A 23,333-nucleotide genomic window follows, 5' to 3' on the forward strand; every position below is an offset into this window, starting at 1 on the left:
CTCAACTATAAAACATAAACCATGGATGAATCTTAAAAACATGTGAGTGAAAGAAACCAAACACATATGACTCCACTTACATAATGTTCTAGAACAGACGATGGAAATCAGAACGATGGTTGCCTCTGGGGTCTGGAGAGTTGACTGAAAGAGGCATGAGGGAACTTTCTGGGGGTGGAGGAGATGTTAAATATTTTTTTGATTTGAGTAGTGATTATGTAGGTTTACACATTTGTCAAAATTTGTCAAACTGTATACTTAAAATTTATGCATTTTATTACATGTAAATTATACCTCAATTAAAAACAGAGTATGGGAGAAAAAATTAAATAAAATTGCTTCTCCCTGTCTCCTCTGACTGCCTTTACTTTCAGAGATAACCACCATTAACCACATACATCATATTATTTAGTTCCTTTATAGCACTTCTCCAATTTGTTACATATGTATGCATGTGTATGTATAAGTATATGTATATATAAAATTGTTTAGCTTCCATTTAAATGTGTGGGTTCAGTGCTCATTATAGGTCTTTTTTTTTTTTCACCACAACTTCTCATTCATTCTTGTATGGCTAGATTTTGTCATCAAATTTTTTCTCCTAGGGGATTACTGGGTGCTGTATTTCCTGAGTTCTTGTGAATCCGTGAATGCCTGTCTGACACCTTTACACTTTTTTTTTTTAACATCTTTATTTGAGTATAATTGCTTTACAATGGTGTGTTAGTTTCTGCTGTATAACAAAGTGAATCAACTATACATATACATACATCCCCATATCTCCTCCCTCTTGCGTCTCCCTCCCACCCTCCCTATCCCACGCCTCTAGGTGGTCACAAAGCACCGAGCTGATCTCCCTGTGCTATGTGGCAGCATCCCACTAGCTATCTATTTCACATTTGGTAGTGCATATATGCCCATGCCAGTCTCTCACTTCGTTTCAGCTTTCCCTTCCCCCTCCCCATGTCCTCAAGTCCATTCTCTATGTCTGCATCTTTATTCCTGACACCTTTACACCTGAACAACATTTTGTTGGGCCTGCAATTTTTGGATCACACTTTTTTCCTTCAGAAACTCGCATATGCTGTTCCCTTCTTTCCCTGTATTTTAATGTTGCTATAAAGAAACATGAGGCTAGCCTTATTTATCAGCCTTTTAAGTAAATTTTTTTTGTTTCCTCTTTTCAGATGCCTAAGGAATTCTCTCAATTTTTTTTTTTTAATGTTCAGTAATTTACCGGGGTTGATCTTGGTAGTGTTCATTCTGTCTCAAATTTCCTACAACATGGTCTACTTGGAATGTGCTTTTAATTATGGAGATTTAGTTCTTCCTTCATTTAAGGGAAAGTTTTTTTTCCTATTATATCTTTCATTTATTTTATACCACTTGTTATATCTCTACTTCAGGGATACCAGTTATCCTTTGTTTAGTGTCATCATTGGAAGGTATCTATTGTCTTGCAATTATTTTAATGCATTTATCCTAAGTACCCAGGTGCCAGCTCTCTGCCTGTCTCCCATATTTTGAGCCCTAGGGCCTCTGATAGGAGGCCTTGCAGACCATCCAGAATGATCGGATCCTGCCCAGGCATCACCATATCTGCAGCGGGACCTCTGTCCCCCACCCTTGGGAACCAGCCCAAGCTCTAAGACCAGTTTTTCAGCAGCAGTGGCCTCACTGTGGCTTGGCCAGGTTTTCCTTTGTCCCTCAGCCCTTCATTTCAGCTCCCCTTTCCTATAGGTTCTGTTCTCTTTCATGCCAACTCAGATCTCAGAAAAGGATCTGGGATTGACCACCAAGCCCCCTTCTCCTAAGTTGCACTTCTAAGTTTTTAGGTCCCAAACTCTTCCCTGTGTTTGCAGACCTCAGACCAAGCTGTGGGGAGTTGAGGGGTTTTCCCACTGACTGCACCCATGTTGGGTGGTCAAACTTACTCAGCTTGCCAGTTCCTTGCAGCATATTGGTCTCACATCTCCAGTCTCAACCCCTATGGCCCTGATTCCTGGGAAGCACCTGTCCTTGTCATCCAAGGGGGGGACCTCCAGGAGTGCTGCTGTGTTCCCTACCTGCCCACTCACTTCCCTACCTGCCTACTCTGAAGGGCACCTGGTTCCTCACTCATCAGGGTTTCTTCTCTCAGGCGGTTGGTGCTCTGCAGAAGAGTCCTCTCACTCAGATGAGCTGTAAGTTTCTAGTTTATTGGAAACAGCTAGTATTTGTATGAAACTTGATAAAGTGTTGCACTGTGGGGAGACATCCACAGAGAGCTTTTCTGTTAGGGTGTAGTTGCTTTTATCACCTTTATGGAAGAAAGTTAGCCTAGCTACTTGAAATGCACTTTTCCCACTTCGATTTATTTTAAGGATCATTGAGATTTTAAAATACCTCTTGCAGTGGCTAAAACTTCCAAAACTATGTTGAATAATAGTGGTGAGAGTGGACAACCTTGTCTTGTTCCTGATCTTAGAGGAAATGGTTCCAGTTTTTCACCATTGAGAACGATGTTGGCTGTGGGTTTGTCATGTATGGCCTTTGTTATGTTGAGATAAGTTCCCTCTATGCCCACTTTCTGGAGGGTTTTTATCATAAATCGGTGTTGAATTTTGTCGAAAGCTTTCTCTGCATCTATTGAGATGATCATATAGTTTTTCTCCTTCAATTTGTTAATATGGTTTATCACATTGATTGATTTGAATATATTGAAGAATACTTGCATTCTTGGGATAAACCCCACTTGATTATGGTGTATGATCCTTTTAATGTGCTGTTGGATTCTGTTTGCTAGTATTTTGTTGAGGATTTTTGCATCTATGTTCATCAGTGATATTGGCCTGTAGTTTTCTTTCTTTGTGACACCTTTGCTTTTTGTATCAGGGTGATGGTGGCCTCATAGAATGAGTTTGGGAGTGTTTCTCCCTCTTCTATATTTTGGAAGAGTTTCAAAAAGAGTCATGTACCACAATGTTCATTGAAGCTCTATTTACGGTAGCCAGGACATGGAAGCAACCTAAGTGTCCATTGACAGATGAATGGATAAAGAAGATGTGGCACATATATACAATGGAATATTACTCAGCCATAAAAAGAAACAAAATTGAGTTATTTGTAGTGAGGTGGATGGACCTAGAGACTGTCATACAGAGTGAAGTAAGTCAGAAAAAGAAAAATAAATACCGTATGCTAACACATATATATGGAATCTAAAAAAAATAGGTTCTGATGAACCTCGGGGCAGGACAGGAATAAAGACACAGACGTAGAGAATGGACTTGAGGACATGGTGAGGGGGAAGGGTAAGCTGGGACGAAGTGAGAGAGTGGCACTGACATATATACACTACCAAACGTAAAATAGATAGCTAGTGGGAAGCAGCCGCATAGCACAGGGAGATCAGCTCAGTGCTTTGTGTCTACCCAGAAGGGTGGGATAGGGAGGGTGGGAGGGAGACGCAAGAGGGAGGAGATATGGGGATATATGTATATGTATAGCTGATTCACTTTGTCATAAAGCAGACACTAATATACCGTTGTAAAGCTATTATACTCCAATATAGATGTTAAAAAAAAAAAATCTCTTGCAATAGTTACTTCCAGCGTTGGTTTTATGCACCCAAAGGTAGTAAGATGGGTGGGCTTGGAAAGTCGTGTTTCCTTCTCTCCTCAGGCCGAAGTGCTGTCTATTTTAGGGAGCCTTCTGTCCTGCCAGCCTTAGTCACTGGTTTCTTATGCTCACAGCAAACTTTCTTCTTTCTGATTACACCCAACCCCATTGGCCTCATCAGAAAGTGAGCTGTTTACATGCCTATCTCTTCGTCCACTTAGCTGACGATATGCTTACTGGCACCCAGAATTACATAGGGCCCAGGGAAGGCCCCAGTGTTTAGTGAATGTTCAATGCCTTTCTAATCATCGGGGGGAGAAAGCCCTTTTGAAATGCCTAGGCTGCCACGGACTGGTTATTGCAACCCAATTCCTGGTTTTCTCCCTTCAAAAATAATGCTTTGTTTCTGACCAGTGCTTTTAAAACAAAAATCTCAGCCAGTCTGACCTTCAGACTGAATCTTTCCTCATTTATATGGTTGACTTGTTTGAAACACAATACAAAAGTGAATGGAATGATGATTTTTAAGTAAGGTTCTACTGACCCCAGTTTGAATAATTCTTTCAGCCCATTGGATGACAGAGCCTGGATATTAAGTGTCACTCAGAAGTAACTTGTAAAGCAGATAGATTACTATTGCTGGTAAACCATAACTTTTCATTCTTAAGCTGTGTCACTTTTAAATTCTTAACCCCAATGTCATAGCAATGTGTTGCCTTGAATTAATTGTGTTTCTCATAGGACGTTACCAGTTTTTTTGCCTGACATTTAAGAGGAGTAGCTTTTTGATTTTAATCAAAGTATTTCCTTTTGAACTTTAAGGAAGAGCTTCTCTTAAGACTTTGACAAAGAGACATCTCTACTTGAGCCAAAGGTTGTTCACTATTTACTAGAGTGGACCTCGTCTTGGGTATTAATGAAGAGACTAATGGGAACAAATTGATCTCTTCATAATTTGTCAAGTGAAGTGCGGCTAGCTGAAAATTTCATTATCAGCACTGTTCTAAGGGAACTGTAAAGAAAGAAGTTAGCCAGAGTCAGTTTCATAAAGTTCCCTTTCAGGGTGAGGAGAATTCTTGGTTGTCATTCATCAAAGAACCTACTGCAGTTTCTATGAGGCTGTAACAAATAAAAAAGTGAGTTGTGAAGTTACTCTCAACTCCCTTTGAAATGAGGGAGAGCCTCATTCCATTTTCTGAAACTGAAATATGATTTAAGGAGCAGCATTAAGAATTGCTGCTCTAACCATTAAAACTACAATGTAGCCGCCCATTTATCGACATTGAGAGATATTCATGTTATGTTAGTGTAAAAAGTGGGTTACAGAATAGGATATAAAGTATGATCCGATTTTTGTTTTAAAAAAGTATATGTATTTGGTTGGGAAAAGTCTGGAAAGACGTACTTGCATAATCACAATAAGAAATAAATAAGGAAAAGGATAAACACACCAGCAAAAATGAGCGAAACATATCAACATATAATTCATAGAAAAGAAATGCAAATACATACAAAACAGTAAGTATTTTATACTTTATTTGTAATCACAGACACAATTTAAAATGATAATGACATACCTTTATTTTTGTTGATCAGTTTGGCAAAACTGTTTAAAATAAAAGAATACCCAGTGTTCAGAAGGGAGAAGACAAAAGCCATGCCCATACATTCCTGGTGGTAGCTTATTTTAGCACAAATTAAAAAAAAGAGTTTTGTTTACAACTTTATTGAGGCATAATTAACACAGAAAACTGCACACAGCACACTGTGCATAGCTTAGGCAAGGACTACTCTATTTAAAGTGCGTGATTTGATAACATTTGACATATGTATATACTCATGAAACTACCACAGCCGTCAAAATAATGAATGTACCCATCACCCTCCACAGTTTCCTGCTGCCCCTCCATGTCCTACCCTATCCCAGGCATCCTCTGAGCTGCTCTCAGTCAATATAGATTGCATTTCCTAGAATTTTATACAAGTGGAACCATACCCTATGTACCCTCTTTTTTGTTCTGGCTTCTTTCATTCAGCATGATTATTTTGAGATCCATCCATGTATCTATAATTCCTTCCTTTTTATAGCTGAGTTGTCTTCCATTATGTGAATATTACCACAATTTTTTTTAAAACTCTGAGTGTTAGGTTCTGTTTTTATCCCAATTTACAAGAATAGGAAACTGAGTTAGAGAGCTAAATTCACCCAAGGTAACTCAGATAATAAATGATGGAGACAGAATTTGAACCCAAACACCCTTACTTGAGAATTCCACATTCCCAATCACAAACTTTGAAATATCGTTTATATTATTTGGAAATGTCTTAAAGGCTCATCAACAGGGGCATGAGTTAACCATTTTACATTTATGTAATAAAATGTATGCAAGCATTTAAAAATGATCTTGCAGAAGAAAATTTGAAAAAGACTTTAAGGACACATAATAAAATAACACTGGTTATCCCGAGTATTAGGAAACCGTGGGTAATCTTAATTTTCTTCTTTTTTTCCCCCTTCCTTAAAGTTCTCAGATTTCTTGGCTTTGCTCGTAAAGAAAAATAAATAAGTGAAAAGGGTTGCAGCCCCCGGTGCTTGCCTGTACATTAGCCACGAATGAGCTCTAAAACTGGACCTTTGGCCTACATTTCTGATGTTTGCAGCTTTCTTTTTCTTTTCTATTCTCACTTTTCCATCTTTCCAGATTTGACTGTATCCTTTGTGGTCCAGCTCATGTTCAAACTTCCCTGGGATATCTTTTCTGCTTATATCTACCACCATTTTTCTGCAGCACATAGCAGTCTGGATAGGAGCTTTTAACCAGTCTAACGATTGTCCTTGGGTGGTATGCCTCTCTTCCAAGTCTGATTATGAACTTCTTGAGGGCAGTGCCAGACTCTGCGTGATGCTATTCCCTCTTCTGTGGCCTGGGGCCATGGGGAGCACATTGTGATGATAACATACCTTCATTTGAGCATAGGACCACACAGTGACAAACTGCTTCCTTGGTTGTTGGTTCAGTCATCCCTTTAGCAAACCCTCTGTGGTGGTAGTGGTGGGGACGGGAGGTCTGATAACCTGTGTTTTGCTGGGTAAGCCTCGCTGGGTAAGCAACTTCCTTGAATACCACAAGTAGCAAGTAGCAGAGCAGGAATGAAAATACACATATCCCTAGATATGCCAGCCATGGTTCTTTCTACTCATACAAAGGCTGTTGGAATAGTCATGAAGCCTGGATTCCCAGCCTGAGCTCTCCGGTTCCACCCTTCTCTGGTCTGATTTCAGCCTCTTGTCCTAGCTGCCTCTGACTGCTTGTTTTCCAGCTTGGAGGTGCACACATGACCCTGGAGGCCATCAGTGCTTCCGTGACTTACCTCCCCAGTGGGTTGGAAGAATCTGCTTTTGAAAAATAAGCCTGGCCTCTATTATTGGTTCACTCTCTCCAGGCCCCAGGAAGTGAATTCTTAATTTCCCTCTGCTAACTGGAATGTCCTGGGCCTATTTATTTGGTTTCCAAGCCCAAAGGGATGTGCAGCTCAGGTCTGTGCTTCCCTGGGCAGCGTGAGGCACGCATTACTCTCCTCAGTGAATAAAGAGCTTTTCCACTGGAAGTTCCTTCCTGAACTCCCCGCTGTTAACCCTACACATGTCCAGTGTGGTGCCATTGACCCTGGAGTTTATAGATTTTAGAGTCTAAGTGGATACTTTTCTGGATCCTGGGAGAAATTGGCCACTTGTTGGGAAAAGAGCTGCATGTCCCCAGTGGTGACCCTGGTAGATCGGGCAGGCTGACAGCAGACAGAATAAGACACTGGGGCCTCAGCCAAAGAGGTGGCTCTAGAAAGAGGCAATAGTTTTGGTTCCAGGCCTCGTTTTACTGGCTACTCACCCACTTTGCCTTTTGGAGCTCAGCAAGGAGGAGAGCCCACACTCATTCACCTCTTTCTCCTGGCACTTCGGCCTCCCTGCTTCATCCTCCCTGGTCTCTGTAACTGCCAACCCATGCTCAGAAGCACCTACCTCCTTATTTTGACTCATCCTGCTTTTTTTTTGTTTCTTACCACTCCTGACATGCAGTCTTCTCTCCTCTCTTTCTGTGTGGCCTACCTGGCTCTCAAGACTTTGCTCCACTCTTCCCTCAACTTCCCAGATTCAAGTTCTGCTTTTGGTGGCTTACCTCAAGTTCCTACTTCCTTCAGGAAGCCTTCCTGATAACTCCTACCCCATCAGTCTTTTCCCCTCCAGGGAACTCATCTGGTGGTCATTATATTCGGTTGTCACTTTATCATGACACTGCTTCCCTCCCTCATTTCCTCATGGTCAGGCAGCACATGTCTAAGGCCGCGAACGGCTCGAGGTCAGGGGTGTTTCTGTGATGCCCCTCACGGTACACCTGGTGACTGATCAATGGCTTGAATTTTTAAGGTGTTGTGGAATCTCTTTAATGATAGCATCTCCTGATACTATAGTTCAGATGAGAGATACAAGAACTCTAATCATGGGGTAGAGAATAAGGTATTCAGGGATTAGTATAGATAGTGCTTTCAGTTCATGGCTATTGGGGAACAGAGGAGGGGAGATTTGAGAATTATCCAGGTTTTGGCTTAAGCAGCTGGGAGGTTAGTGAGGCCATTCGTTGGCTCAGAGAATATAGGAAGAGGAGTTGTGTGTGTTTAGCATAAGTGTGTGTGTGCTGTGTTGTGTGTGTGTGTGGAGGGGATTGTGGAGATGATGGTCCATTGTGGCCACGTTACACTGGAGGCACTTGCCGCCCCAAACCTCCCTTGGGCCAGGAGTCTTGGACAGAGAGTTGCTCCTCAGTGATTGCAGCTTCTTCTGTGAGTTAGCCAGGAGAAGAAAGAGCCAGAGCAATAAGCGAGCCAAAGTCTTAGTAATGCTGAGAGTCAAGTCAGGAAAACCGAGGCATTCTGTGTTCTCTGGCTTCTCTCCGAATCCCCATGCAAGTCACCTTTGACAGGCTGGTCATGGGCTGCTGGCCTCTGATATATAAAAGAATGGCTTTTTCCTTGGGACAATCAGCCATATTAGTTTTAATATTATTAAAAGGTGACATATACATGGGGAAATTTGAATTCTTACGAGCACCATAAAAAACGTGCCCAAGGACTTTCTTGGTGGCGCAGTGATTAAGAATCTGCCTGCCAATGCAGGGGACACGCGTTCGAGCCCTGCTCCGGGAAGATCCCACATGCCGCGGAGCAACTAAGCCCATATGCCACAACTACTGAAGCCCACGTGCCTAGAGCCCGTGCTCCGCAACAAGAGAAGCCACTGCAGTGAGAAGCCCGCGCACCGCAAAGAAGAGTAACCCCCGCTCACCGCAACTAGAGAAAAACCCGCGTGCAGCAATGGAGACCCAAAGCAGCCAAAAATAAATAAATAAATTAATTAATTAAAAAAACCCAACAAACAAAACGTGTCCAAGAACCTGTATTCTGGTGTGTTCTATCTTGGATGAAATATAGTACTTTTAATGAAGAGTTAGTTGAGTTACGATTTCTTTTTTCAGTCTCATGGTTAAAATTCAAACAACTCAGCAATCATTCCTGTTACCTCCATCTAATTTCATATTGCAGAAGACAATGTTATCTGGAGGGAAGGCAAATACATAATTCATGTTTAAATTTAATAGGGAATAGAGATTTGAAGATGAAGGGACATTGCCATAGTTTGTGTCTATAGCAATTCAAGCTTTCTTATGAGCTAGGGCCAGGCATGTCTGAGGACAGGAGGACAGGACACAGGGGTTCAGCTGGATGACGTTCTGCATGACATGATACCATAGGCACTGCCCATGGAACTCAAAGTTTGAGTCCCTGACCTGAAAATGAAACCTCTCTGCTCTCACTCTTGGATTCCTGTGGCACTCTAAATCACCATTCTGGAATTTTTCAGCCCTGTGGGCAAAAAGCCCCCAAGGTGGGGAATATAATCTTCAGCCATCCTCACAATCCCTTAAAGACAAAAGCCAAAGGCACAAGGGTGTTTATGTCAATCTTCTCTAGATGAGCATAAAGCTATGAACAAGCAAGATAACCAGCCCCAGGGAACAGAAATCATATTCTGGTTAAGTTACTCCATGGTGTGGTCCAACTGGTAGAGAGAGAAGGCCAAACCCTGGAAGGATGCCAACTCGCCCTTGGCTAGGGCCTTATTGGGATCATGCACCCTTATGTGGTCACTGGTTTTCAGTAATGTATGTCCAGAAACCTGAGCCAGGTGGCCAGGTCCTCAGAGGTGAAGACATGAACTATGTGAGCCTGTTGTGTAAGTGGAGACCAGATCATGCATTTACAGTGGAAACGCCTAGATGGTGACTAGAATGCTTCGGCTCATCACTCAGGGCATTTCCATCTCTGGATAGCATTTCTGGAAGGACATGACCCCAAACTTCTGTGTGACCAAGGAATTAGAGCCAAGGGGGAGGCTTAATCTGGGCCCTGGTGGAGTCTGATGAGCGATTTTCAGCTCACAGAGGAGGACACATCCCTGGTGGCTAGATGTCCAAGCCCCAGGTTCTGGGCCTCCCTCCCAGGCACTGCTGGACACACATCCTGATCTTTGAGCAGTCATTTCATAGCCCTGGCTCCCTGAGGCTACACCCAGTCATGTCAGTGACCTGTAGCATCTCAGCCTCCACCTAACAGATTGGATCCTGACTTCCTTCCGTGGCTGGCTTAGCTCTTCTCTGGCAAACTGACTTAGTTTTATTCCCAGAAATTCTCTTTATTTACAAATTTAGGGATAATCTGAACTTTGCCTTCTCTTAAATTATGATTATACAAACCAAGACCATTATGACATGGAAACTGTAGAAACTTGGAAAAAATACAAAACAGATAATAATACCATAAAAAAAGGATACACAGTTTTAAGTAACCTCCTCTTATGGCTGCAAAAAAATGTGTGTGTATGTGGATAAGAAGGACCAGGGATTATGGAGAAATGTAAACTTGATATGATTTGATAGTGGAATTTTGTGTCATAAATTCTCCTGACATTATAAATATGTTTTCATCATCAATGACAAATAATGCCTTGACTTTATATACATGAGCTCCAACCAGCCCTGAGGGAACAATCAGTCCATCTGGGTCAGAAGAGGCTGGAACTGGCTTCTGGAACCGGTTTCTGGCCTCTCCTTGGATTCCAGCCTCTGTGATCAGAATCTGCACTTTTTGCCTAAACACACACCCTGCCTCGCTCAGACCCCCCTGGGAGCGTTTCAGGGTTCTCGGGAACTTGGTTTGCAGACTCCAGCGCTGGGTATTCTGATGGGTCTGATGTCAGTACCTCACCCAGAGATCAGTTGATTTCTATTTCAGACAGATTCTCAGGCTTGAGCCCCTCAAATGAGAGATCATGATGGGGAAGTTGGCTTTCAGCTCCCAGCTCCGAAAAGGAAAAATATGTTTCGCTGAGCCCCATCCATGTTTTTGAATCTCTTTTTCTGATGGGCCCTTCTGTTATTCAACACTCTCTGACTTTTCCATTCCTCTCTCCCTTGTTTATTTACAAGTGTTTTGTAAAAGTGTTTTGTAAAATGCGGAGTGATGCTCAATATAGAGGGTTACTCGTGGTTATTTTACCAGAACCTATTTTGAAGGATCTAACAGAGGCATTCAATTTATAAGAGTTAGCACTAATATATGTCTGCTCATCAAGGGAGGTGGGAAGTCAGTTGGGCAAAGCAGAAAACAGACTCCGTGTTGGAAGATCACTTAGGTGCATTAGAGCTTTGAGCACGTTGTCGATCACGTGGGTGACTGGCGGTGGGGCGGGTGTGGACACCTCCTGGGGAGGTGTCCGGAGAGAAGGACTGAAGCGTAAAGGTCTCTTAAAAACTCATGCTTTCGTGTCCTCCCATGTCAAATGAGGGGGTTGTCCGGGTGATCTCCGAAGGCACTCCTAGGCGTCATGTTTGTGCTCACAAAAACTTAATTGAGGTATTTGGTTCCCCTGGTCTGACATTTCATCACAGTGAGACACAGTAAGTCACATGTTGCCTTTGTATAATAACCACAACTTAGAGTTGAAAATCAAAGGGAAGTATTGTGTGGTGAGGTGTCTGAGATTTGTGGTTTCTTCTTTATTGGGAGGTCTGGTTTGTAACAGGAAGGTACACTCTGGGGCCGGTGCCCCCAGCATACAGAGAATTTCGTATTCATGCCTGGTGGGCAGGCAGAGAGAAATTACAGCATGAGAGATGGAAGAGGTTGAAGACAAGAACCCGATGTGGTGAACACAGAGCTCAAGTTTCTGCCAGGAGAAAGTTTGGCCTCTCAGGATGCATCTGTTGCCTCAACCCATAAAATGATCACAGAAATCTAATTCTAGTACTTTTCATGGGTCTGAGCGTATAATGTCTCCTCACAAAAAGATGCCCTAGAGGAGAAAAACCAGGATGAGTTACTTTATTTTTATGCATTGTGGGTCCTCAGCCCAAGAAAGTTGCAGAAGTTATGGGGTTGGTTAAACTTAAATGGTGGTTAGGAATTACCCACAGATCAGAACGTTAACTGATGATTCAAATTCCCTTGTGTCCTGCTGAATGGGGCTTTCATGGATATGGCTGCAGAGTGGTATGTTTCATTGCATGTCGTTCTAAGGCCATATCTGGGCTTTATATTTAATGTTATGTAAATAAAATTATATACAAGCTGATTCCATGTGTCTATAAAGTGTTAGGTAATATCAGTTGGCATGTATATATGTATACACAAATATATATGGTGAGTATAAATACAATAAAATTTGGGAGGAAAAAAAGTTCAGACATGAACAAGGTTTAAACTCTTATTTAAGCAGGTTTACAAATTTCTTTATGCCCCTGTTAACAGCTGTCCTTGACTATTGGAGGGTTGGGTCATTGGCTGAAGCTCCGTATCCCCTGTGCCAGGCTCACGTCTGCATATGGCACTGTGGAAGGGCCAGCTGTGGCTGGAGCTGAGATGGTCTGGATAAGGCTCATCTTTCAGAAAGTAAGCTTGACTGCAGGCACCAACATAATGTCTAGACCCCAAATCTCAGCATTGTTACTGTCTGCTGACAGCATTGCAGTAACAAAAAAGATCAGTTCCATACAAAGATGATTAGTTGAGAACCAGCTATTGACAGCACCTATAGACTATTTCAATGCCAGCCGTAGCCCTTAACCTAAGGAATTCACTGTTTCTGAATTCTGGAGGTTGCATAGTTTTAGTAAACAGAGTTAGTAGAGAGAAAAGTACAGATGATGGGTCACTGGAGGAGGAAGGGGAGAGAAAGATTAGGGAACAGATGACCAGGAAGCCCAGATCTGCTACTGGGGGGAGGCTGCAGGCATCCATCGTAATTTTGAGAATTTTCCTAAAGCGGAAGATTGAGAACCCAAAGTAGGGAAGGAAGCAAAAATGATGCACGAGTACAAGTACATTTCTAGTAAAATAGTATAAATATGTTTGCGATTCAGTCCATTTCTAGGTTTTTAATCTGGTTATCCGCTGGGATAGAGCTGGACCATGGTGACCATGAAAGTTTGGTCTCAAGTCTCTGACGGGTGGGAGCCCCAGCCAAAAAGCCTCAAACCGATACCCAAGGCTTCTGATTCCTTTGAGTGGCTTTTGGGATAGAGCCCCAACAGGAGATTTTATCATATAAAAAGATCTTCCGATTTTGTTATTATTTATTTCTAAATAGCCTTGGAAACCCGAGAGTAAAGATCATAAGCATTAACAAAATGCCAGGGAAAAGTAAAAAGAAACATAAAATTCAAACACTTACCAAGCATCTACTGTGCCAGGTACCATGTGCAACATGATTCACTCCTTATAATTATGTATGTGGCATATATGAGGTATGTTTTATTATCCCCGTTTTATAGATTAGTCATTAATTAGGACAGCAGCCAAAATGGAAAGCACAGCTAAACAGGTTGAGAGCTGAACTGTCAAACATGACACGGTGGTTAATGGCAGGTTATTGATGGATGTTACCTCACTGATGGGTCTTCAATAAACTCTTTTTTTGGCGAGGTCTTCGATAAACTTTGCATCGACTTTGGCTCAGAAAAAAGTCTTTGGTGAAAACAAATTTATCTGAAATAAACATCACGATATTATGTTTTAAATCTCATGTATAAAAATTCAAATACAGAGTACACATATAATTTCCCCCTTCTTTTTAGGTCTCTTTGATTTTAAAACTGCTGTAACAATCACAGTCAATTTTAAAGTGTTGATGATAACAATACCGTCCTGAATTTTTATAGAGACTTTTTCTTGCAAGGACCTTGAAGTGCTAAAAATGTTGGCATCCATATAGGCAGACCTCGGGAATATCTAATTTAGCAAAAGTCAGTGATAAATTCTTCTGGTGCCATTCTCCATGTCTTTGAATATAGTAGAACACCCTGGAAATAAGAATGTTTATTCTCCAGCAACTGACTGCTGGTAATACGGTTAGTTGGTATAATTCCACTTGTATTTATCTTTTAAATAGTTGTTGGGATTAAAAGAATCCTTTCTGTTTTCTTCCTATTTCTAAAGTGGTAGGTATTATGCACATATTAGTGCCTTCTCCAGGTGGGCAAAGGGAAACACTGTCTTTAGCTAACTTCATCTTTATGCTGCTGAACACCCTTTCACAAACAAAACGTGAATTAGAATAAAAATTGGAATCTTAAAGGCTGAAACACACAGTTCCTGCACAAAGGAAAGCAGCAGAAACCGTGAGGTCACGTCCATGAGTGAAGGATGCCAGGAGCAGATATGGGCCTCCCTGGGCTCTGCGGAGCCCACTCACCCATTAATTGCCCAGCCTGGTCAGAAACTCCTGGGAGGAGACTGAGGATGTCCCATTGTTTTTTTTTTACAGATTACAAAGTCATTCTGTTTCACTGGATGATTGTGAACAGTTCAGTCTGTGCGTTTTATTTTGATCTTCAATGACTTAATTAACGACACTGAACTTTGTCCACAATAGCAGCATTATGTTTAAGAGTCAATCAAATGCCAGACAGTGTCATTAAGTGGAACGGCACAGATGGCAGGGTCTGTGGGAGCTGGAGAGCGGCTGTGAGGTGGCCCGGGCTTCTCAGGGACGTGGTCAGGGCCTGACCTCGGATCCCCGTCCCCATGCCCTCTGCTGCTGGTTGCTGATGGCCAGTTCCTCACTCTTCCCTACATCAGTGCCGTCACGTCCCTGGGCCTTCTTCCCGCCCCTCCCACTCATCTAAAGCCTCCCTATCCTTTAAGTTCCAACTTAGATCACTTCCCTCACAAAACCGTCTCCTATTCCCTGCTCGTCGCTAGCCCCTAGTGGTGACAAGAACCCCAATTGTACTTTGGAAATAACTCTTTGTTTCTGTATCTGAGGGTAGATCTGTTAAGCCTCAGCAGGCAGGATCTAAAGGTAGAGACATGTCTGGATTGCATTTGAGGATGAGGCTTAATTGCCAAGGTCCTGGGGAGCCTGAGGAGAGAGGGGGAGGGGCTCATCTCCGGGAAGCTGGCTAGGCTCTACCTTGAGGGGCGGTGTGGGGGGGTGCTGGGAGGCCGGTGGACCCCCAGACCATGGAGACAATGGCGTATGTGCTCGGTATGCGTGACTGACTGCACAGCAAGGGCTGAGTGATGTCCCACACCCGCGGTGATCTTCTCCTTGGCTCCTCTATTCCTAATTCCCAAAGGGAGGACCTGCTTGCACTGTGTAAAGGCCTCTGATCCGGGGTGTCTTTTCCAGGTGGAGCTTGGGCCCATCAGGAGAGTCATGGCTGAAAGGCATGGAAGAGTGGGGATCTGGTCCTGTAAAATTCCAGAGAATTGGGATACCTGTTTAATTTAGTATTCAAACTGGGACACTTTGGATGTTAATGATTATGCTGGGACCAGAGGTGTAAACCTGGACTGTCCTGGGCAAATTAGGTGGGTGACACCCTGACCCAGAAGCCACCTAGCATGATGACCGTTCACAGCCTCTCTCTGGCTCCTCTGTACTGGGTCAGCACAGGTTTAAATGTCACACTGTGCAGAGGAAGAAATGAAGAGAAAGGAACTTGCCAGAGGGTCCTAGAATGGTTGATGGATGCAGATGCAGCATGAGCTCACACCAATGTCCCAGCTGAGTGATGAGGATCCCATTGGTGACACCCCAAAGCTTTCCTTCAAAGGAGCCTGTTTCAGTGCAGGGAACTCTACTCAATACTCTGTAATGGCCTATATGGGAAAGAATCTAAAAAAAAAAAAAAGAGTGGGTATATGTATATGTATAACTGATTCACTTTGCTGTACACCTGAAACGAATACAACATTGTAACTTAACTATACTCCAATAAAAATAAAAAGAAAATAAAGGTGGGGGGGTCTGTTTCCTGGAGGTGCCTGGGCAATGCTGCCTGTCTTGGAGCTCGAGCCAAGGACACCTTCAAAGACACTGTCCCAAGACAAGGACTCAGAGCTCCTTGGAGCCCTGCTGATCTGTGGACCTGAAGACCTAAACTCATAAATGCGACAGAGGGTCTCTTCCGCTGTCCACTTGCTCAGCCCACAGAATTGTTCTCTGGTCTAAAAGCAGGGTGCTGTCTCTTCTCCTGGGGGGGCGGGGGCGGGGTTCCCCATGCTGTTGCCCTGTTTCTCACTGAATTCCAACAACGTGTAGGGCCTTCATGTCATCAGAGTCATTTTCCAAATGAGCAAATTGTGTTTTCTTCTTCGTTGAACCTGATATTTGAGCCAATCTGTGCAGGCAATTTCCTCCTCTTTGTTCTCCTGACCCCGAGCACTCCTGGCCCCACTATAATTATTGGACTGTGCCCGCTGCTGGGAGCACAGCTCCTGTTCAACAGCAGTAACGATTTCGATGAACATGGAAAGAAAAAGGCCCCAATTCTGGGATTTTGTCTCCCTTTCAGATGTTGGTTATTTACAAAAAGTCTTCATTTCAGTGTTGAGTTAGCATTTCTGGCATTGCTTAGGAAGCCACAGCCTGAGCTGTGTCCTCTGCTCTATCCCCAGAAGAGAGCCAGATGGCTACCCATGGGTGTGTGTGGGGACAGCAGCCCTCACTCCATGCATTTACGTGGAGACACGTGGAGTCACTGTCCTGTGGCTGGGGAGGAAACAGAGGAATTCCCGTCTTGGAAAGCCCATCTCTTCCTGTGAGAAAGGGAAGGATGTGGTGGAGTAGAAAGGGCCCAGGACTAGGAAAGAATCTCTTGACCTGTTAATCCCACCTTTTGCTCAGGGCCAAATATCTATCTTTTCAGCAGCCTTTCTGTTTTCTATCCATCCATCTGTCCATCTGTCATCTCTCTCTTTTCCACCAAGCCCAAAACATTTATTAAGCACTTAGGCTATTAGTGGTTGTTTCGGGCTGAATTGTGTCCTCCATACAACTCATAGGTTGACATCTTCAACCCCTGTAGCTCGGAATCCGACTGTATTTGGAGATAGGGCCTTTAAAGAGGTAATTAAGGTAAAATGAGGTCATATGGTGGATTTTAAGCCAATCTAACCGGGGTCCTTATAAGAAGAGGAGATTAGGACAGAGACATGCACAGAGGGAGAAGCACGTGAAGACACAGCAGGAAGATGGCCACCTACGAGCCAAGGAGAGAGGCCTCAGAACGAAATCAAACCAAGTCAAACACCTTGATCTTGGACTTCCAGCCTCCAGGACTGTGAAAAAATAAACGTCTGTTGTGTAAGCTCCCCGGTCTGTGGTATTTTGTTCTGACAGCCCTAGCTGACTGTTGCTGTGTCACTTCCAGGTAATGGGGACCCAGTGATGAATAGAGATTCTTCAAGCTGCTCAGAGCCTAGCAGGGGACCTCGAGCCCTAAAGAAGCACAGGCGGAAGGAGGTAGGTGGGCAACGCCCTGGCTTGCCCTTCCTTTGCATCATCCGTCAAACAACACACAGGGGAAAGAAGGGTCTTGTGTGAGCCATCGGAGTGGTGGCTGCGGGATGGATCCTAGCAGGACAGTGTGGCCAATGACAGAACCACCATCCTGGTGGCTTCGCAAGACAGAGCAGAGGAACGTAAGATGGGACATTGCCAAGGACGTGCTTAGGGGGCTAAGGTAATGAAGCAAAGTTGATTACGGTTGTGTGACCCTAGTTTGTACTCATCGTTGCATGAAGCTGGGGCACATTGGATATATGAACACTGGTCCACATTTTTGACATTAATCACCAAGTGTTTATGAAGCAAAGAGCCTTATGCTTTGAATGGGCTGATTCTGCTGTGGGAGACAGAGGAGGAAGAAACTGAAAAGACCTGGTCCTGCCCTTGAGGACACTACCAGTCATGAGAGAGGAGACTCATCCATGAGAGGATGGGAAGAATGTTCTGGACGATGTGCAAATGCCCAAGTAAGCAGTTCAGACCATGGCCACTGTATGAGGTCAGAGCCGAGGAAGATCAATGTGGGCTAGCACAGTTCATTTAAGTAGCAATTAGTTATAATTAATCAATTATGTGATTGAGTAGCACTTAATTATTTACTGCCTTGTTCGGTTTTCCAACTGCTCACAAGCGTCAGCTTTGTTTCCCCAGCCGGAGCCGAGCTCCCCGAGAACAGGGACAGGCTCCTTCGTTGGTATCAGATGGGGCCAGGGTCAGATTCTCACGTCTAAAGACAGTGATCTGAGGAAACAGAAAGCATGAGACCATAACTTTGAGGTCAAAACTTCAAGATTATGCCAAGAAATGACTGTCGAGTGAGTCAGCCTTCAAAACAAACACAGAACAGTGAGGAGTAGATGCAGCTGAGGTGGACGTGTGGTTCTTCAGCTGCACTTGGGCAGAAGGAGTGCCCCGGGAGGACAGGCCCTTCCAGAATGAATGGTGACAAGTAACGCTCCTGATAAGTCTCTGGCGTCTGAGGGGTGTTCTCACAGCTTCTCTGGCATGAGGACGTGTGTCCCGTTGATGCTTCCTGAAGGGTCCCAGGCTGACCCTCTGAGCTGATACCCAGCAGGTCCCTCTGGTGCTCTGAGAGTTAGCACCAGGGGCTGGAGAAGGGTCATGCAAGCTCAGAGACAGGACTTGAGCTGATTTCATCTCACAGGTTTTTGGTACTCTAACTGTGTTATTCTTTGGGAGCTGCTTCTCGGAAGACAGATAGAAAATCAAGAGTAATGCAATGAATGGCTTCTTGAAAATAAGTGTAGGGTGTCCCAGGAATTCGGGCTTGTGGGAGGCGCTGCTAGCCCCAGCCATATGGCAGCCAAATGAGTCTGAAGCTCCTTAAAGGACAGATTCCTACAGTTAATGCTTAATGGGATCCTGAGCTCCGTGGGGCAGCCCAAAGAGGGCGACCTCCTAAATTCCAGGTTTCCCTGGCTGGCTCAGGTCTGGCTCATTTGCAGACAAAGATGGCGCCTCCTCTCCCTCCACGAGGTCAGTGGGTGTTATTACCTGGATTCACAAATGGGGCAGAACACCCTGAGACTTGCAGACTGATTACTTTCATTAACTTTAATTGGATTCTTTCGCACTTGGAAAGAGAAGTGTAACCAGGGTTTAATTGGAAGAGCATCTCAGGCCCAGGGTGATGCAGGATTGTAAACATTAAAAGTGCTACAGCTGCGTTGGTAGGGAATGTTGAAGTCACTTATGCTGTTTGTAAGAATAGCTCACAGACCTGAGGATGTTAGGAAGCTCTGGGCATGTCAAATTCAGGGATTATTTTTGTGCTTGTCTAGAAAAAAAGAAATGTGAAATCAGAGGTGTGCAAGTGAAATTATAGAAGAGACCAAACACATTCCAACTGTGCCATGTGCCAAAAGAAATCCACAGACGCTAGGAGACCTTCAGTGTAGGTCCAGTCTCTGAGCAGGCCTGGGGCAGCCTATGAACTCTCTAAGGTTGGATTCAACCTTGCTAACCCTTCTCTCAGCTCTGTTGCTCTATGACTGTTATGTCCTCTGTGTGGGATATTCCTGTCATTTTCTACATGACAAATTCTCACCCAACCTTTCAGTTCCGGCTCTTATGTCACAGTCCTGAAGTCTTGGCCAACAGCTCTACAGGATTTAGTTCCTCTGTGCTCTGTGCCTCCACAGAACTTTGTTCATATAAGGAACACTCAGCAAGCCAGAGGATAGATAGAGAGCAAGGGAGGGAGAAAGGAGCAGAGAGAACACAGATTCAGGATTCCAAAACTGGTTAAAACACAATTAGTTGGGGGGAAGATTATCTTTTTTTAATTGAAACATAGTTGATTTACAATACTGTGTTAGTTTCTGGCATACAGCAAAGTGATTCAGTTATATGTATATATATTTTTTCAGATTATTTTCCATTATAGGTTATTATGAGATATTGAATATATTTCCCTGTGCTCTACAGTAGGTCCTTTCTGCTTATCTATTTTATGTATGATAGCTTTTAATCTGTTAATCCCATACTCCTAATTTATCCCTCCCACCCTCCCTTTCTCTTTTGGTAGCCATAAGTTTGTTTTCTATGTATGTGAGTCTGTTTCTGTTTTGTATATATATTCATTTGTATCATTTTTAAAGATTCCACATATAAGTGATATCATATAATATTTGTCTTTCTCTGTGTGACTTCCTTCACTTAGTATGGTAATCTGTAGATCCATCCATGTTGCTGCAAATGGCAATATTTCATTCTTTTTTATGACTGATATTCCACTGTGTGTGTGTGTGTGTGTGTGTATATATATATATATATATATATGTGTGTATGTATGTATGTATATATACCACATCTTCTTAAACCAATCATGTGTTGATGGGCACTCGGGTTGTTTGCATGTTGAGATGATCTTTTTAAGAAGCTAACTGGGACCTTGGTGTTTAATATGCATCTGTTGAACGTGAGAATACATAGCTTGATTGGTAGCCCTAGGACTTGCCCACCTCTCCATCAGCACGGTGTCACTTAACATCCACTGCTGGCCTTATGGAGGTGGGTGCTGGAGAGGCCAGGCCAACGTTTGGCTAGCAGCCTGCCCTGAGAGAGCCCAGAGAACCACAGAATGGGTTAGTGCCTGAGTTGCCACCTTAGCCCTTTGGGCCTTGTCCTGAGCACTGAGAGGGCATCAGCAGCATTTGCCCACCACACCCTGTCTGCCATTCTGTATTCGTTTCTGGACTTTCCTTTTTCAGGACCTGCATCCAGGTTCCTTCCTCACTCTGGGGTGACAATAACTGTCTCCTCCTGGGGTGTCTTAAGTGTCAGAAGTGCTAATGGTGGCATTGCTGAGCCCCACGAGGAGGTGATAGGGGCCGCTAAATCATTTCACACGTTATCTCATTACTGCCTCCTGGTCCAGGAGGTGCTGAGCCTCCTGCACACCCTGGATTAGATTTTCAGAGAAACGTCTCCAGCACGTGTTCCCACTTAGCCCTCCAGGAGCCTGCTTTCATCTCCTTGCTCTCCGGCCGGCTCCCCCACTGACCTGGGGATGGCTAGGTGGATGCAAGAGGGCTTGACATTCACCTTCCCTGGCGGTGATGAGCTTTGCTTCTGGAGGCCCGTGTTCCTTAAGGGTGAATTGCCCACACAGGTCACTGGTGAGGAAGGCATTTCCCCCTAAAGATCGTTCTTTGATTTTAAAAATAGCCTTTTCTAATTCACATGAAGAAATAAAACATCCTCTCAGAAATTTTATAAAGGGAGTTAACTGTTTCATCAGGACTCAGAACGGCCACTCAGAGAGCAGATCCTAGATAAGAAGCGAGGTCCGGCTCGCTGGGCTGCGGGGAGAGTTGGCACCTGCTGCCCAGCCAGGTCCTGTGGGCACAGAGGCTGGCTCTCTTTGGCCCATTTCAGACTCGTAGGTGAGGAACACTGGCAAATACCACGGTGGGTACTGGCATCCAGGCCTGGTTCCTGGGCCTAATCTAGGACATCACAGCTGGGGATGGAGGACTTGGAACGAGGTCATTTAGTCTGCACTGTTCAAAAGGAAGACCAGGAGCCACATGTGGCTACTGAGCACATGACATGTGACTGGTCCAAACGGAGACTCGCTATGTGTAAGACATACAGAGCAGACTTCAAAGCCTTAGTCCAAAGAAAGAATGGGTGACGTCTGTTGAATAATATTTTATGTTGATTACATGTTGAGATGATCATATTTTGAATATATTGAGTTAAAGAAGACATCCTATTGAAATTACTTTCCCTGTTTCATTTTTCATTTTACTTTTTTTAAGTGTGGCTACTAAAAATTTAAAATGATATGTGGCTTGCATTCTTTTCCTATTGGTCAGTACTGGTCTATGTCCTCTAAGAACAGTGAGGGTGAGGGTACTTGGGATGGCCTTGAGCTGGCATCAAATGTGAGAAACTGGATGGGGCCAGAGACCTTGAAGACATGGTGCATATTTTGGGGAGATAAATATCTTTTGGTAACTTGTCCTAAAAACAACTGAGGTGAGGTTTCCCTTGGAATATCAATCCCCTTTTCAGATCTAGGGCTAGTATAATATGAAGCAGACATTTTCAGACAGAATTGGAACTTTTTAGACCCTGTTCTGGGAGAGAACCAAGTTGAGTTGATCTTCCTTATTTTGACTACAGTTGCCAAGGTGAGTTTCCCAGGTTGAGATAATCCATTCACAAAAATTCCCAAACCAATTCTTCAACTCTAGCTGGATAATAACCACAAAATGATTAATTGAGGACATGCACACTATGAAATAAGAACTCAGTAGCGTTTACAAGCCAGTTAACCTAAACTTGAGTAAGTCTATTTTAAATCTATTCACTGTACATTTTTGGGTCTGATTTAGCTTCCAGTTTCTTTTTGGGGTGGAATCAATGAATCTCTTGGAAACATCTGACTATGGCAAATCTCTCCCTCATGGCTCCCCCTTGTTCTTTATCTTTTATGGCCATGGTTTTATTTCTGTATCATGAGCACATCTTCTACTGTGTTCCATGTGTTCCATGCTCTGTGCTAGTCTGTGCCAGAAAAGTCATTTTAAACTTACTGATTTCAACGAATATGACTTCTCAGGGATATATGTATATTTAATTCAAACATTTGAATTAAATATTTTATAATATTTGTTATATTTTATATAATATATTTTATATAATATATTTTAATATACTTTATTATATTTGAATTAAATATTTTATTACATTGTTCACTCTATAAACTTAGTTGTAATCATATACATTGTATACAAATACATTGTTTTCTTTTTTTCTATTTCATTTATTTCTGCTCTGATCTTTATGATTTCTTTCCTTCTGCTAACTTTGGGTTTTGTTTGTTCTTCTTTCTCTCGTTCTGTTAGGTGTAAGGTTAGATTGTTTATTTGAGATTTTTCTTGTTTCTTGAGGTAGGCTTGTATTGCTATAAACTTCCCTCTTAGAACTGTTTTTGCTGCATCCCATAGGGTTCTGGATCGTTGTGTTTTCATTGTCATTTGTCTCTAGGTATTTTTTGATTTCCTCTTTGATTTCTAGTGATCTCTTGGTTATGTACTAATGTATTGTTTAGCTTCCATGTGTTTCTGTTTTTTTCCCTGTAATTGATTTCTAATCTCATAACGTTGCGGTAGAAAAGATGCTTGATACGATTTCAATTTTCTTAGATTTACTGAGTCTTGATTTATGACCCAAGATGTGATCTATCCTGGAGAATGTTCCGTGCGCACTTGAGAAGAAAGTGTAATCTGCTGTTTTTGGATGAAATGTCCTATAAATATCAATTAAATCTTTCTGGCCTATTGTGACATTTAAAGCT

General features: G+C 43.1%; 1 long non-coding RNA gene across 9 annotated transcripts in view; it reads left to right on the forward strand.

Annotated features, from left to right (window-relative positions):
• LOC117200765 (uncharacterized) overlaps positions 1–23,333 on the forward strand; it is a 354,407-nt gene that overhangs the window by 122,029 nt on the left and 209,045 nt on the right. For all 9 annotated transcript variants that reach the window (XR_007471048.1, XR_007471047.1, XR_007471049.1 and 6 more), the window contains one exon: positions 17,367–17,458. This is a non-coding gene — a long non-coding RNA (uncharacterized LOC117200765). The remainder of the gene's footprint in view (positions 1–17,366; positions 17,459–23,333) is intronic.

Source organism: Orcinus orca, chromosome 13, assembly GCF_937001465.1.
Source record: "Orcinus orca chromosome 13, mOrcOrc1.1, whole genome shotgun sequence".
Lineage (NCBI taxonomy): Eukaryota > Metazoa > Chordata > Mammalia > Artiodactyla > Delphinidae > Orcinus > Orcinus orca.